The sequence below is a fragment of the Rattus norvegicus genome, chromosome 1 (genome assembly GCF_021556685.1).
Source record: "Rattus norvegicus strain SHRSP/BbbUtx chromosome 1, alternate assembly SHRSP_T2T, whole genome shotgun sequence".
Lineage (NCBI taxonomy): Eukaryota > Metazoa > Chordata > Mammalia > Rodentia > Muridae > Rattus > Rattus norvegicus.
In genome coordinates, this window is record NC_141534.1 from 86,599,930 (window position 1) to 86,619,289 (window position 19,360).

Consider the following 19,360-nt stretch of genomic DNA (forward strand, 5'->3'; position numbering starts at 1 on the left):
CCACATACCAAAGTTAAAGTGAGTGCAAGTAAGCTATGTAAACTGGCCCATATCCCCAATGGACATAGAAGAAATGTCAGAAGCCTCCCAATCAAAAAAAGTCCAGTGCCAGATGGCTTCAAAGCAGAATTCTACCAGACTTTCAAAGAACAGTTAATACCAATACTGCTCAAACTGTTCCATAAAATAGAAACAGGAGGAACATTACATAACTAATTCTCTGAAGCCACGATTACTCTGATACCTAAACCATGCAAAGACCCAACAAAGAGAGCTTCTGACCAGATTCACTTATGAAAATTGATACAAAAATAATGCAATTCTAGCAAACCCAATCCAAGAATACATAAAAACTATCATTTACAACCATATAGGCTTCATGACATGGATGCAAGTTTGCTTCCGTATACAAAAATCCATTAATGTAATCCATTCCCATGACAATCCTATTAGATGCTGAAAAGCATTTGACAAAATACAACACGTATTCATGTTGAATAGAGAGATCAGAAATTCAAGGCCCATACCTAAACATAATAAATGGAATATACAGAAAACAAGCAGCCAGTATCAAATTAAATGGAGAGATACTTGAAGCAATTTCTTTAAAGTGAGGGACAAGGGAAGGAGGCCCATTCTTCCTGTATCTTTTCAGTATGGTACTCAAATTTCTAGCTAGAGCAATAAGACAAGAAAAAGATCAAGTTGGCAAATAAGAAAAACAGATATCCCTATTTACAGGTGATATGCTGGTATACATAAGCGACTCCAAACATTCAACCATAGAATTTCTACAGCTGATAAGCAACTTCAGCCAAGTGAGTGGACATAAAATGAATGCAAACATATCAGTAGCCTTCCTCTATACAAATGATAAATCGGGTGAGAAAGAAAGTAGGCAAATAACACTCTTCATAGTAATCACAAATAAGTTAAAATATCTTAGGATGTCTCAAACAAACATGAAAAAGATCTGTGTCTTCACTAATGTTTTATAGCTGTAAATAGATCATGAACAAGGCAACACTTTATAAATGACATTTAATTGGGACTGGATTTTCAGGTGTAGAGGTTTAGGCCATTTTCATTAAGGTGAGAACATGATAGCAACCAGGCGGTCATGTTACAGGAGGAGCTAAGAATTCTACATCTTCATCTGAAGTCTGCTTGCAGAACACTGCTTCCATGCATTGAGGATGAGGATCTTAAAGCCCAAATCCAGAAGTACACACACAACCTAACAAGTGCACACATATTACAACAGTGCCACAGCTTCTAATAGCGTCAAAACTTGCGACAAGCACATACAAACTATAAAAACCTGTATAACGTATGATAAGAACTTCTAGTATCTCGTGCTCGCTTCGGCAGCACATATACTAAAATTGGAACGATACAGAGAAGATTAGCATGGCCCCTGCGCAAGGATGACACGCAAATTCGTGAAGCGTTCCATATTTTTGCAAACCACTGAACTGAGAATAGGACCCCCGTTGAAGGAATCAGAGAAAGAACTGGAAGAGCTTGAAGGGGCTCGGGACCCCATATGTACCACAATGCCAAGCAACCAGAGCTTCCAGGGACTAAGCCACTACCTAAAGACTATACATGGACTGACCCTGGACTCTGACTCCATAGGTAGCAATGAATATCCTAGTAAGAGCACCAGTGGAAGGGGAAGCCCTGGGTCCTGCTAAGACTGAACCCACAGTGAACTAGTCTATGGGGGGAGGGCGGCAATGGGGGGAGGGTTGGGAGGGGAACACCCATAAGGAAGGGGAGGGGGGAGGGGGATGTTTGCCCGGAAACCGGGAAAGGGAATAAAAAAAAAGAAAAAAAAATTTTCTGCTGCAAGTGACCTGCCTGGTGAACTCAAGACACAGGCCCACAGGAACAGCTGAAGACCTGCAGACAGGAAAAACTACATGCCCGAAAGCAGAGCACTCTGTCCCCATAACTGGCTGAAAGAAAACAGGAAAACAGGTCTACAGCACTCCTGACACACAGGCTTATAGGACAGTCTAGCCACTGTCAGAAATAGCAGAACAAGTAACACTAGAGATAATCTGATGGCGAGAGGCAAGCGCGGGAACCCAAGCAACAAAAACCAAGACTACATGGCATCATCGGAGCCCAATTCTCCCATCAAAACAAACATGGAATATCCACACACACCAGAAAAGCAAGATCTAGTTTCAAAATCATATTTGATCATGATGCTGGAGGATTTCAAGAAAGACGTGAAGAACTCCCTTAGAGAAACACAGGAAAACATTAATAAACAAGTAGAAGCCTACAGAGAGGAATCGCAAAAATCCCTGAAAGAATTCCAGGAAAACATAAATAAACAAGTAGAAACCCATAGAGAGGAGTCACAAAAATCCCTGAAAGAATTCCAGGAAAACACAATCAAACAGTTGAAGGAATTAAAAATGGAAATAGAAGCAATCAAGAAAGAACACATGGAAACAACCCTGGATATAGAAAACCAAAAGAAGAGACAAGGAGCTGTAGATACGAGCTTCACCAACAGAATACAAGAGATGGAAGAGAGAATCTCAGGAGCAGAAGATTCCATAGAAATCATTGACTCAACTGTCAAAGATAATGTAAAGCGGAAAAAGCTACTGGTCCAAAACATACAGGAAATCCAGGACTCAATGAGAAGATCAAACCTAATGATAATAGGTATAGAAGAGAGTGAAGACTCCCAGCTCAAAGGACCAGTAAATATCTTCAACAAAATCATAGAAGAAAACTTCCCTAACCGAAAAAAAGAGATACGCATAGGCATACAAGAAGCCTACAGAACTCCAAATAGATTGGACCAGAAAAGAAACACCTCCCGTCACATAACAGTCAAAACACCAAATGCACATAATAAAGAAATAATATTAAAAGCAGTAAGGGAAAAAGGTCAAGTAATATATAAAGGCAGAAATATCAGAATCACACCAGACTTTTCACCAGAAACAATGAAGGCCAGAAGATCCTGGACTGATGTCATACAGACCCTAAGAGAACACAAATGCCAGCCCAGGTTACTGTATCTTACAAAATTCTCAATTAACGTAGATGGAGAAACTAAGATATTCCATGACGAAACCAAATTTACACAATATCTTTCTACAAATCCAGCACTACAAAGGATAATAAATGGTAAAGCCCAACATAAGGAGGCAAGCTATACCCGAGAAGAAGCAAGAAACTAATCGTCTTGGCAACAAAACAAAGAGAAGAAAAGCACAAAAACATAACCTCACACCCAAATATGAATATAACAGGAAGTAATAATCACTATTCCTTAATATCTCTCAACATCAATGGCCTCAACTCCCCAATAAAAAGACATAGATTAACAAACTGGATACGCAACGAGGACCCTGCATTCTGCTGCCTACAGGAAACACACCTCAGAGACAAAGACAGACACTACCTCAGAGTGAAAGGCTGGAAAACAATTTTCCAAGCAAATGGTCGGAAGAAGCAAGCTGGAGTAGCCATTCTAATATCAAATAAAATCAATTTTCAACTAAAAGTCATCAAAAAAGATAAGGAAGGACACTTCATATTCATCAAAGGAAAAATCCACCAAGATGAACTCTCAATCCTAAATCTCTATGCCCCAAATACAAGGGCACCTATATACGTAAAAGAAACCTTACTAAAGATCAAAACACACATTGGACCTCACACAATAATAGTGGGAGATTTCAACACCCCACTCTCATCAATGGACAGATCATGGAAACAGAAATTAAACAGAGACGTAGACAGACTAAGAGAAGTCATGAGCCAAATGGACTTAACAGATATTTATAGAACATTCTATCCTAAAGCAAAAGGATATACCTTCTTCTCAGCTCCTCATGGTACTTTCTCCAAAATTGACCATATAATTGGTCAAAAAACGGGCCTCAACAGGTACAGAATGATAGAACTAATCCCATGCGTGCTATCAGACCACCATGGCCTAAAAATGGTCTTCAATAACAATAAGGGAAGAATGCCCACATATCGTGGGAATTTGAACAATGCCATAACGTGGAAGTTGAACAATGCTCTACTCAATGATAACCTGGTCAAGGAAGAAATAAAGAAATTAAAAACTTTTTAGAATTTAATGAAAATGAAGGTATAACATACCCAAACTTATGGGACACAATGAAAGCTGTGCTAAGAGAAAATTCATAGCGCTGACTGCCTGCAGAAAGAAACAGGAAAAAGCATATGTCACCAGCTTGACAGCACACCTAAAAGCTCTAGAACAAAAAGAAGCAAATACACCCAGGAGTAGTAGAAGGCAGGAAATAATCTAACTCAGAGCTGAAATCAACCAAGTAGAAACAAAAAGGACCATAGAAAGAATCAACAGAACCAAAAGTTGGTTCTTTGACAAAATCAACAAGATGGATAAACACTTAGTCAGACTAACGAGAGGACACAGAGAGTGTATCCAAATTAATATAATCAGAAATGAAAAGGGAGACATAACTACAGATTCAGAGGAAATTCAAAAAATCATCAGATCTTACTATAAAAGCCTATATTCAACAAAACTTGAAAATCTGCAGGAAACGGACAATTTCCTAGACAGATACCAGGTACGGAAGTTAAATCAGGAACAGATAAACCAGTTAAACAACCCCATAACTCCTAAGGAAATAGAAGCAGTCATTAAAGGTCTCCCAACCAAAAAGAGCCCAGGCCCAGACAGGTTTAGTGCAGAACTCTATCAGACCTTCATAAAAGGCCTCATACCAATATTCTCCAAACTATTCCACAAAAATTGAAACAGATGGAGCACTACCAAATTCTTTCTACGAAGCCACAATTACTCTTATACCTAAACCACACAAAGACCCAACAAAGGAAGAGAACTTCAGACCAATTTCCCTTATGAATATCGACGCAAATATACTCAATAAAATTCTGGCAAACCGAATCCAAGAGCACATCAAAACAATCATCCACCATGATAAAGTAGGCTTCATCCCAGGTATGCAGGGATGGCTTAATATACGGAAAACCATCAACGTGATCCATTATATAAACAAACTGAAAGAACAAAACCACATGATCATTTCATTAGATGCTGAGAAAGCATTTGACAAAATTCAACACCCCTTCATGATATACGTCCTGGAAAGAACAGGAATTCAAGGCCCATATCTAAACATAGTAAAAGCCATATACAGCAAACCAGTTGCTAACATTAAACTAAATGGAGAGAAACTTGAAGCAATCCCACTAAAATCAGGGACTAGACAAGGCTGCCCACTCTCTCCCTACTTATTCAATATAGTTCTTGAAGTTCTAGCCAGAGCTATCAGACAACAAAAGGAGGTCAAGGGGATACAGATCAGAAAAGAAGAGGTCAAAATATCACTATTTGCAGATGATATGATAGTATATTTAAGTGATCCCATAAGTTCTACCAGAGAACTACTAAAGCTGATAAACAACTTCAGCAAAGTGGCTGGGTATAAAATTAACTCAAATAAATCAGTAGCCTTCCTCTCCACGAAAGAGAAACAAGCCGAGACAGAAATTAGGGAAACGACACCCTTCATAATAGACCCAAATAATATAAAGTACCTCGGTGTGACTTTAACCAAGCAAGTATAAGATTTGTACAATAAGAAATTCAAGACACTGAAGAAAGAAATTGAAGAAGACCTCAGAAGATCCAAAGATCTCCCATGCTCATGGATTGGCAGGATTAATATAGTAAAAATGGCCATTTTACCAAAAGCAATCTACAGATTCAATGCAATCCCCATCAAAATACCAATCCAATTCTTCAAAGAGTTAGACAGAACAATTTGCAAATTCATCTGGAATAACAAAAAACCCAGGATAGCTAAAACTATCCTCAACAATAAAAGGACTTCAGGGGGAATCACTATTCCTGAACTCAAGCAGTATTACAGAGCAATAGTGATAAAAACTGCATGGTATTGGTACAGAGACAGACAGATAGACCAATGGAATAGAATTGAAGACCCAGAAATGAACCTACACACCTATGGTCAATTGATTTTTGACAAAGGAGTCAAAACCATTCAATGGAAAAAAGATAGCATTTTCAGCAAATGGTGCTGGTTCACCTGGAGGTCAACATGTAGAAGAATGCAGATCGATCCATGCTTATCACCCTGTACAACCTTAAGTCCAAGTGGATCAAGGACCTCCACATAAAACCAGACACACTCAAACTAATAGAAGAAAAACTAGGGAAGCATCTGGAACACATGGGCACTGGAAAAAAATTTCCTGAACAAAACACCAATGACTTATGCTCTAAGATCAAGAATTGACAAATGGGATCTCATAAAACTGCAAAGCTTCTGTAAGGCAAAGGACACCGTGGTTAGGACAAAACGGCAACCAACAGATTGGGAAAAGATCTTTACCAATCCTACAACAGATAGAGGCCTTATATCCAAAATATACAAAGAACTCAAGAAGTTAGACTGTAGGGAGACAAATAACCCTATTAAAAAATGGGGTTCAGAGCTAAACAAAGAATTCACAGCTGAGGAATGCCGAATGGCTGAGAAACACCTAAAGAAATGTTCAACATCTTTAGTCATAAGGGAAATGCAAATCAAAACAACCCTGAGATTTCACCTCACACTAGTGAGAATGGCTAAGATCAAAAACTCAGGTGACAGCAGATGCTGGAGAGGATGTGGAGAAAGAGGAACACTCCTCCATTTTTGGTGGGGTTGCAGACTGATACAACCATTCTGGAAATCAGTCTGGAGGTTCCTCAAAAAATTGGATATTGAACTGCCTGAGGATCCAGCTATACCTCTCTTGGGCATATACCCAAAAGATGCCCCAACATATAAAAAAGACACGTGCTCCACTATGTTCATCTTAGCCTGATTTATAATAGCCAGAAGATGGAAAGAACCCAGATGCCCTTCAACAGAGGAATGGATACAGAAAATGTGGTACATCTACACAATGGAATATTACTCAGCTATCAAAAACAATGACTTTATGAAATTCATAGGCAAATGGTTGGAACTGGAAAATATCATCCTGAGTGAGCTAACCCAATACAGAAAGACACACATAGTAGGTACTCATTGATAAGTGGCTATTAGCCCAAATGCTTGAATTACCCTAGATGCCTAGCACAAATTAAACTCAAGACGGATGATCAAAATGTGAATGCTTCACTCCTTCTTTAAAATGGGAACAAGAATACCCTTGGCAGGGAATAGAGAGGCAAAGATTAAAACAGAGACAGAAGGAACACCCATTCAGAGCCTGCCCCACATGTGGCCCATACATCTACAGTCACCCAATTAGACAAGATGGATGAAGCAAAGAAGTGCAGACCGACAGGAGCCGGATGTAAATCGCTCCTGAGAGACACAGCCAGAATACAGCAAATACAAAGACGAATGCCAGCAGCAAACCACTGAACTGAGAATAGGACCCCCGTTGAAGGAATCAGAGAAAGAACTGGAAGAGCTTGAAGGGGCTCGAGACCCCATATGTACAACAATACCAAGCAACCAGAGCTTCCAGGGACTAAGCCACTACCTAAAGACTATACATGGACTGACCTTGGACTCTGACCTCATAGGTAGCAATGAATATTCTTGTAAGAGCACCAGCGAAAGGGGAAGCCCTTGGTCCTGCTAAGACTGAAACCCCAGTGAACTAGACTGTTGGGGGATGGGCAGCAATGGGGGGAGGGTGGGGAGGGGAACACCCATAAGGAAGGGGAGGGGGGAGGGGCATGTTTGCCCTGAAACCGGGAAAGGGAATAACATTCGAAATGTATATAAGAAATACTCAAGTTAATAAAAAAAAAGAATATAGGTTATTTACATATCCAAAGGTCAATAACTTTAATGTTGGAGACCCAATATTGTGATGTATTTACAAACTATGTTTTATACATTCCATAATTTCCCTTTATGAATCTTTCTACTTATATAATTGAGAAAATAATTATGTTGTAAGACTTACATATTATACTAACACATTTATTACTGATTAAGAAACTAATCAAGATCCCGGCCCGCAGCAGCTCTCTGCTCCCAGACCCGGTGAGAGAGAGACCCAACCGCCTGGTCAGGTGGCCACTCCTGAGGCTGCAGAGCGGAAGAGACCACCAACACTGCTCACCCCTGCCCATATCCCTGGCCCAAGAGGAAACTGTATAAGACCTCTGGGCTCCCGTGGGGGAGGGCCCAGGAGCGGCAGGACCCCTGCCACAGACACCGCCGGACCCTAAGGAAACAGACCGGATAAACAGTTCTCTGCACCCAAATCCCGTGGGAGGGAGAGCTAAACCTTCAGAGAGGCAGACAGGCCTGGGAAACCAGAAGAGACTGCTCCCTGCACACACATCTCGGACGCCAGAGGAAAAAGCCAAAGACCATCTGGAACCCTGGTGCACTGAAGCTCCCGGAAGGGGCGGCACAGGTCTTCCTGGTTGCTGCCGCTGCAGAGAGCCCCTGGGCAGCACTCCACGAGCGAACTTGAGCCTCGGGACCACAGGTAAGACCAAATTTTCTGCTGCAAGAAAGCTGCCTGGTGAGCTTGGGACACACGGAAGCAGAATTTCTCTAGAACCGGGCACGTTCTGTGTTTACCGGAAGTCCCACACCCGCGGATCCCGGCCCGCAGCAGCTCTCTGCTCCCAGACCCGGTGAGAGAGAGACCAAACCGCCTGGTCAGGTGGGCACTCCTGAGGCTGCAGAGCGGAAGAGACCACCAACACTGCTCACCCCTGCCCACATCCCTGGCCCAAGAGGAAACTGTATAAGGCCTCTGGGCTCCCGTGGGGGAGGGCCCAGGAGCGGCAGGACCCCTGCTGGAGACACCGCCGGACCCTGAAGGAAACAGACCAGATAAACAGTTCTCTGCACCCAAATCCCGTGGGAGGGAGAGCTAAACCTTCAGAGAGGCAGACAGGCCTGGGAAACCAGAAGAGACTGCTCCCTGCACACACATCTCGGACGCCAGAGGAAAAAGCCAAAGACCATCTGGAACCCTGGTGCACTGAAGCTCCCGGAAGGGGCGGCACAGGTCTTCCTGGTTGCTGCCGCTGCAGAGAGCCCCTGGACAGCACCCCACGAGCAAACCTGAGCCTCGGTACCACAGGAAAGACCAAATTTTCTGCTGCAAGAAAGCTGCCTGGTGAACTCAAGACACAGGCCCACAGGAACAGCTGAAGACCTGTAGAGAGGAAAAACTACACGCCCGAAAGCAGAACACTCTGTCCCCATAACTGACTGAAAGAGAGGAAAACAGGTCTACAGCACCCCTGACACACAGGCTTATAGGACAGTCTAGCCACTGTCAGAAATAGCAGAACAAAGTAACACTAGAGATAATCTGATGGCGAGAGGCAAGCGCAGGAACCCAAGCAACAGAAACCAAGACTACATGCCATCATCGGAGCCCAATTCTCCCACCAAAACAAACATGGAATATCCAAACACACCAGAAAAGCAAGATCTAGTTTCAAAATCATATTTGATCATGATGCTGGAGGACTTCAGGAAAGACCTGAACACACTTAGGGAAGCACAGGAAAACATTAATAAACAAGTAAAAGCCTACAGAGAGGAATCGCAAAAATCCCTGAAAGAATTCCAGGAAAACACAATCAAACAGTTGAAGGAATTAAAAATGGAAATAGAAGCAATCAAGAAAGAACACATGGAAAAAACCCTGGATATAGAAAACCAAAAGAAGAGACAAGGAGCTGTAGATACAAGCTTCACCAACAGAATACAAGAGATGGAAGAGAGAATCTCAGGAGCAGAAGATTCCATAGAAATCATTGACTCAACTGTCAAAGATAATGTAAAGCGGAAAAAGCTACTGGTCCAAAACATACAGGAAATCCAGGACTCAATGAGAAGATCAAACCTAAGGATAATAGGTATAGAAGAGAGTGAAGACTCCCAGCTCAAAGGACCAGTAAATATCTTCAACAAAATCATAGAAGAAAACTTCCCTAACCTAAAAAAAGAGATACCCATAGACATACAGGAAGCCTACAGAACTCCAAATAGATTGGACCAGAAAAGAAACACCTCCCGTCACATAATTGTCAAAACACCAAACGCACAAAATAAAGAAAGAATATTAAAAGCAGTAAGGGAAAAAGGTCAAGTAACATATAAAGGGAGACCTATCAGAATCACACCAGACTTCTCGCCAGAAACTATGAAGGCCAGAAGATCCTGGACTGATGTTATACAGACCCTAAGAGAACACAAATGCCAGCCCAGATTACTGTATCCAGCAAAACTCTCAATTAACATTGATGGAGAAACCAAGATATTCCATGACAAAACCAAATTTACACAATATCTTTCTACAAATCCAGCACTACAAAGGATAATAAATGGTAAAGCCCAACATAAGGAGGCAAGCTATACCCTAGAAGAAGCAAGAAACTAATCGTCTTGGCAACAAAACAAAGAGAATGAAAGCACACAAACATAACCTCACATCAAATATGAATATAACGGGAAGCAATAATCACTATTCCTTAATTTCTCTCAATATCAATGGCCTCAACTCCCCAATAAAAAGACATAGATTAACAAACTGGATACGCAACGAGGACCCTGCATTCTGCTGCCTACAGGAAACACACCTCAGAGACAAAGACAGACACTACCTCAGAGTGAAAGGCTGGAAAACAACTTTCCAAGCAAATGGTCAGAAGAAGCAAGCTGGAGTAGCCATTCTAATATCAAATAAAATCAATTTCCAACTAAAAGTCATCAAAAAAGATAAGGAAGGACACTTCATATTCATCAAAGGAAAAATCAACCAAGATGAACTCTCAATCCTAAATATCTATGCCCCAAATACAAGGGCACCTACATATGTAAAAGAAACCTTACTAAAGCTCAAAACACACATTGCACCTCACACAATAATAGTGGGAGATTTCAACACCCCACTCTCATCAATGGACAGATCATGGAAACAGAAATTAAACAGTGATGTAGACAGACTAAGCGAAGTCATGAGCCAAATGGACTTAACGGATACTTATAGAACATTCTATCCTAAAGCAAAAGGATATACCTTCTTCTCAGCTCCTCATGGTACTTTCTCCAAAATTGACCATATAATTGGTCAAAAAACGGGCCTCAACAGGTACAGAAAGATAGAAATAATCCCATGCGTGCTATCGGACCACCACGGCCTAAAACTGGTCTTCAATAACAATAAGGGAAGAATGCCCACATATACGTGGAAATTGAACAATGCTCTACTCAATGATAACCTGGTCAAGGAAGAAATAAAGAAAGAAATTAAAAACTTTTTAGAATTTAATGAAAATGAAGATACAACATACTCAAACTTATGGGACACAATGAAAGCTGTGCTAAGAGGAAAACTCATAGCGCTGAGTGCCTGCAGAAAGAAACAGGAAAGAGCATATGTCAGCAGCTTGACAGCACACCTAAAAGCTCTAGAACAAAAAGAAGCAAATACACCCAGGAGGAGTAGAAGGCAGGAAATAATCAAACTCAGAGCTGAAATCAACCAAGTAGAAACAAAAAGGACCATAGAAAGAATCAACAGAACCAAAAGTTGGTTCTTTGAGAAAATCAACAAGATAGATAAACCCTTAGCCAGACTAACGAGAGGACACAGAGAGTGTGTCCAAATTAACAAAATCAGAAATGAAAAGGGAGACATAACTACAGATTCGGAGGAAATTCAAAAAATCATCAGATCTTACTATAAAAACCTATATTCAACAAAATTTGAAAATCTTCAGGAAATGGACAATTTCCTAGACAGATACCAGGTATCGAAGTTAAATCAGGAACAGATAAACCAGTTAAACAACCCCATAACTCCTAAGGAAATAGAAGCAGTCATTAAAGGTCTCCCAACCAAAAAGAGCCCAGGTCCAGACGGGTTTAGTGCAGAATTCTATCAAACCTTCATAGAAGACCTCATACCAATATTATCCAAACTATTCCACAAAATTGAAACAGATGGAGCCCTACCGAATTCCTTCTACGAAGCCACAATTACTCTTATACCTAAACCACACAAAGACACAACAAAGAAAGAGAACTTCAGACCAATTTCCCTTATGAATATCGACGCAAAAATACTCAATAAAATTCTGGCAAACCGAATTCAAGAGCACATCAAAACAATCATCCACCATGATCAAGTAGGCTTCATCCCAGGCATGCAGGGATGGTTTAATATACGGAAAACCATCAACGTGATCCATTATATAAACAAACTGAAAGAACAGAACCACATGATCATTTCATTAGATGCTGAGAAAGCATTTGATAAAATTCAACACCCCTTCATGATAAAAGTCCTGGAAAGAATAGGAATTCAAGGCCCATACCTAAACGTAGTAAAAGCCATATACAGCAAACCAGTTGCTAACATTAAACTAAATGGAGAGAAACTTGAAGCAATCCCACTAAAATCAGGGACTAGACAAGGCTGCCCACTCTCTCCCTACTTATTCAATATAGTTCTTGAAGTTCTAGCCAGAGCAATCAGACAACAAAAGGAGATCAAAGGGATACAGATCGGAAAAGAAGAGTTCAAAATATCACTATTTGCAGATGACATGATAGTATATTTAAGTGATCCCAAAAGTTCCACCAGAGAACTACTAAAGCTGATAAACAACTTCAGCAAAGTGGCTGGGTATAAAATTAACTCAAATAAATCAGTTGCCTTCCTCTATACAAAAGAGAAACAAGCCGAGAAAGAAATTAGGGAAACGACACCCTTCATAATAGACCCAAATAATATAAAGTACCTCGGTGTGACTTTAACCAAGCAAGTAAAAGATCTGTACAATAAGAACTTCAAGACACTGAGGAAAGAAATTGAAGAAGACCTCAGAAGATGGAAAGATCTCCCATGCTCATGGATTGGCAGGATTAATATGGTAAAAATGGCCATTTTACCAAAAGCAATCTACAGATTCAATGCAATCCCCATCAAAATACCAATCCAATTCTTCAAAGAGTTAGACAGAACAATTTGCAAATTCATCTGGAATAACAAAAAACCCAGGATAGCTAAAGCTATCCTCAACAATAAAAGGACTTCAGGGGGAATCACTATCCCTGAACTCAAGCAGTATTACAGAGCAATAGTGATAAAAACTGCATGGTATTGGTACAGAGACAGACAGATAGACCAATGGAATAGAATTGAAGACCCAGAAATGAACCCACACACCTATGGTCACTTGATTTTTGACAAAGGAGCCAAAACCATCCAATGGAAAAAAGATAGTATTTTCAGCAAATGGTGCTGGTTCAACTGGAGGGCAACATGTAGAAGAATGCAGATCGATCCATCCTTATCACCCTGTACAAAGCTTAAGTCCAAGTGGATCAAGGACCTCCACATCAAACCAGACACACTCAAACTAATAGAAGAAAAACTAGGGAAGCATCTGGAACACATGGGCACTGGAAAAAATTTCCTGAACAAAACACCAATGGCTTATGCTCTAAGATCAAGAATCGACAAATGGGATCTCATAAAACTGCAAAGCTTCTGTAAGGCAAAGGACACTGTGGTTAGGACAAAACGGCAACCAACAGATTGGGAAAAGATCTTTACCAATCCTACAACAGATAGAGGCCTTATTTCCAAAATATACAAAGAACTCAAGAAGTTAGACCGCAGGGAAACAAATAACCCTATTAAAAAATGGGGTTCAGAGCTAAACAAAGAATTCACAGCTGAGGAATGCCGAATGGCTGAGAAACACCTAAAGAAATGTTCAACATCTTTAGTCATAAGGGAAATGCAAATCAAAACAACCCTGAGATTTCACCTCACACCAGTGCGATTGGCTAAGATCAAAAACTCAGGTGACAGCAGATGCTGGCGAGGATGTGGAGAAAGAGGAACACTCCTCCATTGTTGGTGGGATTGCAGACTGGTAAAACCATTCTGGAAATCAATCTGGAGGTTCCTCAGAAAATTGGACATTGAACTGCCTGATGATCCAGCTATACCTCTCTTGGGCATATACCCAAAAGATGCCTCAACATATAAAAGAGACACGTGCTCCACTATGTTCATCGCAGCCTTATTTATAATAGCCAGAAGCTGGAAAGAACCCAGATGCCCTTCAACAGAGGAATGGATACAGAAAATGTGGTACATCTACACAATGGAATATTACTCAGCTATCAAAAACAACGAGTTTATGAAATTCGTAGGCAAATGGTTGGAACTGGAAAATATCATCCTGAGTGAGCTAACCCAATCACAGAAAGACATACATGGTATGCACTCATTTATAAGTGGCTATTAGCCCAAATGCTTGAATTACCCTAGATCCCTAGAACAAACGAAACTCAAGACGGATGATCAAAATGTGAATGCTTCACTCCTTCTTTAAATGAGGAAAAAGAATACCCTTGGCAGGGAAGGGAGAGGCAAAGATTAAAACAGAGACTGAAGGAACACCCATTCAGAGCCTGCCCCACATGTGGCCCATACATATACAGCCACCCAATTAGACAAGATGGATGAAGCAAAGAAGTGCAGACCGACAGGAGCCGGATGTAGATCGCTCCTGAGAGACACAGCCAGAATACAGCAAATATAGAGGCGAATGCCAGCAGCAAACCACTGAACTGAGAATAGGTCCCCTATTGAAGGAATCAGAGAAAGAACTGGAAGAGCTTGAAGGGGCTCGAGACCCCAAAAGTACAACAATGCCAAGCAACCAGAGCTTCCAGGGACTAAGCCACTACCTAAAGACTATACATGGACTGACCCTGGACTCTGACCCCATAGGTAGCAATGAATATCCTAGTAAGAGCACCAGTGGAAGGGGAAGCCCTGGGTCCTGCTAAGACTGAACCCACAGTGAACTAGTCTATGGGGGGAGGGCGGCAATGGGGGGAGGGTTGGGAGGGGAACACCCATAAGGAAGGGGAGGGGGGAGGGGGATGTTTGCCCGGAAACCGGGAAAGGGAATAAAAAAAAAGAAAAAAAAATGACAACCCTACCAAAAGAAATCTACATATTTAATTTAAACCCATCAAAATCCCACACAAGTCTTCAAAGACATGGAAAGAGCGATTCTCAATTTCATGTAGATAAACAAAAAACCAGGATAGTAAAAACAATTATTAACAAAAAAGGACCTCTGAGTGAATCACAATCCCTGACCTCCAGCTGTACTAGAGAGCAACTGTCATAAAAACTCGATGGTGTTATTTCAGAGACAAGTTGATAACTGAAACAAAATTGAAGAGCGGGAATTAAAAGAACACACTTATGGTCACTTTACCTTTGACAAAGAAGCCAAAAATATACAGTGGAAAAAAGAAAGCATCTTCAATGAATGGTGCAGGTCTAACTGGCAGTTGGTATGTAGAAAAATTAAAATAGATCCATTCTTTTCTTCTACTGGATATTTGTTTTGTTATATTTCAAATGTAATCTGCTTTCCCAGTTTTGGTTTTCTGTTTATAAACCCCCTATCCTATTCCCCTTCACATTCTTCTGTGAGGGTGCTCCCCTCAATCTCCCACTGCCTCCTGCCTCCCCACTCTGATATTACCCTACACTAGGGGGTCCAGCCTTGGTAGAACCAAGAGCTTTATCTCCCACTGATGCACAACAAGGCCATTATCTGCTACACATGCAGATAGAGACATGGCTCTGTCCATGTGTACTCTTTGGTAGGTGGTTAATTCCCTGGGAGCTCTGATTGGTTTGTATTCTTGTTCTTATGGCATTCCAAGCCCCTTCAGCTCCTTCAATCCTTTCTCTAACTCATTCAATGGGACCCCATTCTCAGCTCAATGGTTGGCTGCTAGCATTAGGCTCTGTTTATTTCATGCTTTGGCAGAGAATCCTCAGGAGACAGCTATATCAGTCTCCTGGTGGCATGTACTTCTTGGCATCAGCACAAGTATCTGGGTTTGATTGGTTTAGACTCATTTTTATCTCACTGTACAAAGCTCAAGTTCAAGTGGATCAAGGACTTCAACATAAAACAAATTACACTGAATCAAATAAAAATCTAGTTATGAAAGAGCCTTGAACACATTGGCACAGTAGAAAATTTACTAAATATAATTCCAGCAGCTCATGCTCTAAGATCAAGAACTGATAAATTGAACCTCATTAAATTAGAAAGCTTATGTAAAGCAAAGTATACAGTCAATAGGACAAAGCATCAATAAACTGATTGAGAAAAATATCTTCAGTAAAACCACAGCTGATAGAGAGCTAATATCCAACATAAAAAGAACTCAAGAAGCTAACTTCCAAAACTCAAACAACCCAATAAAAATGGGGTGTAGAACAAAAGAGAGAATTCACAACAGAGGAACCTTGAATGGCCAAGAAGCACTTAAAGAAATATTCACAAAGCAGGTCTCAACAGATAGAAGCAGTTTGAAATAATCCCTTGCACCCTATCTGATTGCAATTGACTAAATAACAGCAAAAACAACAGAAAGTCCACATAAACATGAAAGGTGAACAATGCTGTAATCAATGATAACTTTGTCAAGGGAAAATAAAAAAGAAAGAAATTGGAACGTTTTAGAATTTAATGAGAATGAAGGCACCACATATTATAATTTATCAGACACCATGAAAGCAGTGGTAAGCAGAAAACTCAGAGTTCTATGAACCTCCAAAATGAAACTGGAAAGTACATACACTAACAGCTTGACTGCACACCTGACAGCTCTAAAACAAAAATAAGCTAATACACCCAAAAGGAATAGAGGCCATGAAATAATCAAACTAAGAGCAGAAATCAACCAAGTAGAAAAAAAAGAAATATTCAAAGAATCAACAAAACCAGGTGGTGGTTCTTTGAGAAAATCAACAAGATAGATAAACTGTTAGCCAAACTAACTTGAGGGCAGAGAGACACTATAGAAATTAAGAAAGTCAGAAATTAAATTGGAGACAAAGCAAAAGAAACTGAGGAAATACAAACAATTATCAGATCCTATTGCAAAAGGCTATATTCAACAAAACTGGAAACTGTGGATCAAATGAACAATTTTCTAGACAGATACCAGGTACCAAAGTTAAATCAGGATCAGATAAACCATCTGAGAAGTTCCGAAACCCCTGAAGGAAGAGAAGCTCTAATGAAAATTCTCCCAACCAGAAAACCACCTAGGACCAGATGGATTTAATGCAAAATTCTACTAGACCTTCAAAGAAGACCTACTACCAACAATTTTATAAATATTCCAAAAAAACAGGAACAGAAGGAATACTGTTCAATTTGTTCTATAAAACCATAATTATGCTCATACCTAACCACACAAAAACCCAACAAAAAAAGAGAACTTGAGACCAATTTCCCTTTATAATATTGTTGCAAAAATATTCAATTATATTTAAACAAATGAAATCCAAAACACATCAAAACAATTATTCATGATGATCAAGGAGGCTTCATCTCAGGGATGCAAGAATGCTTCAATATACAGAAATCCATCAGTGTAATCCACTATGTGAAGAAAATCAAAGGAAAAAAAAAACACATGATCATCTCAATTGAGGCTAACAAAGCATTTGTCAAAATTCAACACCCCTTCATAATAAAGGTCATGGAAAGATCAAAAATTCAAGGCCCACATGGAAACATACAAAATGCAATATATACAAGCCAGGAGCCAACATCAAACTAAATTGAGGAAACATTGAAACAATCCCACTAAAACAGGGACTATACAAAGCTGTCTACTCTTTCCCTACCATTTAGTATAGTACATGAAATCTTAGTTAGAGCCATTAGATAACACAAAAGAGATCAATGAAATACAAATTGGAAAAAAAGAATTAAAAATATCACTATTCGTAGTTCATATGACAGTATACTTAAGTTACCACAAAATTCCCCCAGAGAATTTCTAAACATAATAAACAATTTCAGCAATGTGACTGGATATAAAATTAACTCAAAAAAAACCCAAAAATGACAAATAAGTTGAGAAAGAAATTAAGGAAGTGACACCCTTCAAAATAGCCACAAATAATGTAGATGCCTTGGTGTGACTCTAATCAAGCAAGAGAAAGATTTCTATGACAAGAACTCCAAGCCTCTGAAGAAAAAGAATTGAACATGATATCAGAAGAAGGAAAACTATTCATGCTCATGGATTCACAGGATGAATATACTGAAAACTGCAATCCTTCCGAAAGCAATCTACCCACTCAGTGCAATCTCCATCAAAATTCCAACTCAATTATTCAAAGAGTTAGAGCAATTTTCAAATTCACTTTGAATAACAAAAAACCTTAGATACAAAAAATCTATTTTCAACCATAAAAGAACTTTTAGGGTAATCACCATCCTTGACCTCCGACTGTATTACAGAGCAATCATGATATAAAATCCATTGTTTTGGTTCACAGACAGGCAAGTAGATCAATGGAATAGAATTGAAGACCCAGAAATAAACCCACACACCTATGGCCACTTGATCTTTGACAAAGGAGCTAGTACCATCAAGTAGAAAAAAGACAGAATTTTCAACAAATGGTGCTGGTTCAATTGGAAGTCAGCATGCACAAGAATGCAAATCAATCCATTCTTTATTCTGTACAATGCTCAAGTACAACTGAATCAAGGACCACCAAATAAAACCAAATACATTGTAACTAATAGAACAGAAATTGAGGAAGAGACTTGAACATATGGGCACAGGAGAAATTTTCCTGAATAGAACACCAATGACTTATGCTTTAAGATTAAGAACCAACAAATAGGACTTTATAAAATTGCAAAACTTATGGAAGACAGATGACAGAATGACAACCAACAGATTAAGAAAAGATCTTACCAAGCCTATATCCATTAGAGGGCTAATATCCAATATATACGAGGAACTCAAGAAGTTAGACACAAACCAAATAAACCTATTTAAAAATTGGCTACAAAGCTAAACAGACAGTTCTTAACTGAGATACGTGAAATAACCATGAAGCACCTAAAGAAATTTTCAATATCCTTAGTCAACAGGGAAATGCAAGTAAAAACCCCTTATATTCTACCTCACAGCAGTCAGAATGGCTAAGATTAGAGACTCATGTGAATGCAGATGCTGCCAAGGCTGTGGAGAATGAGGAACAATCCTCCATTGTTGCTGGGATTGAAAGCTGGTACAACCACTCTGGCAATCGGTCTCGAAGTTCCTCTGAAAATTGAACATAATGCTACTGATAACAGCTATACCACTCCTGGGCATATACCTAAAAGAAGCTCCAACATTTAAGAAGTCCACATGCTCCACTATGCTCATAGCAACATTTTTTATAATAAACAGAAACTGAAAAGAATCCAGATGTCCTT

The 19,360-nt window shown here is 39.9% G+C and overlaps 1 protein-coding gene, 1 non-coding gene and 1 pseudogene across 2 annotated transcripts in view; 1 reads left to right on the forward strand and 2 right to left on the reverse strand.

The window, feature by feature from the left end:
* The window catches only part of Ncl-ps3 (nucleolin, pseudogene 3), a 421,287-nt pseudogene that overhangs the window by 337,529 nt on the left and 64,398 nt on the right, over positions 1-19,360 (reverse strand).
* LOC134485278 (alcohol sulfotransferase-like) overlaps positions 1-19,360 on the reverse strand; it is an 85,984-nt gene that overhangs the window by 27,460 nt on the left and 39,164 nt on the right. The window lies entirely within an intron of this gene.
* Positions 1,356-1,462, forward strand: LOC120100121 (U6 spliceosomal RNA). The gene has a single exon (XR_015655750.1). It is a non-coding gene; the product is annotated as a U6 spliceosomal RNA (small nuclear RNA).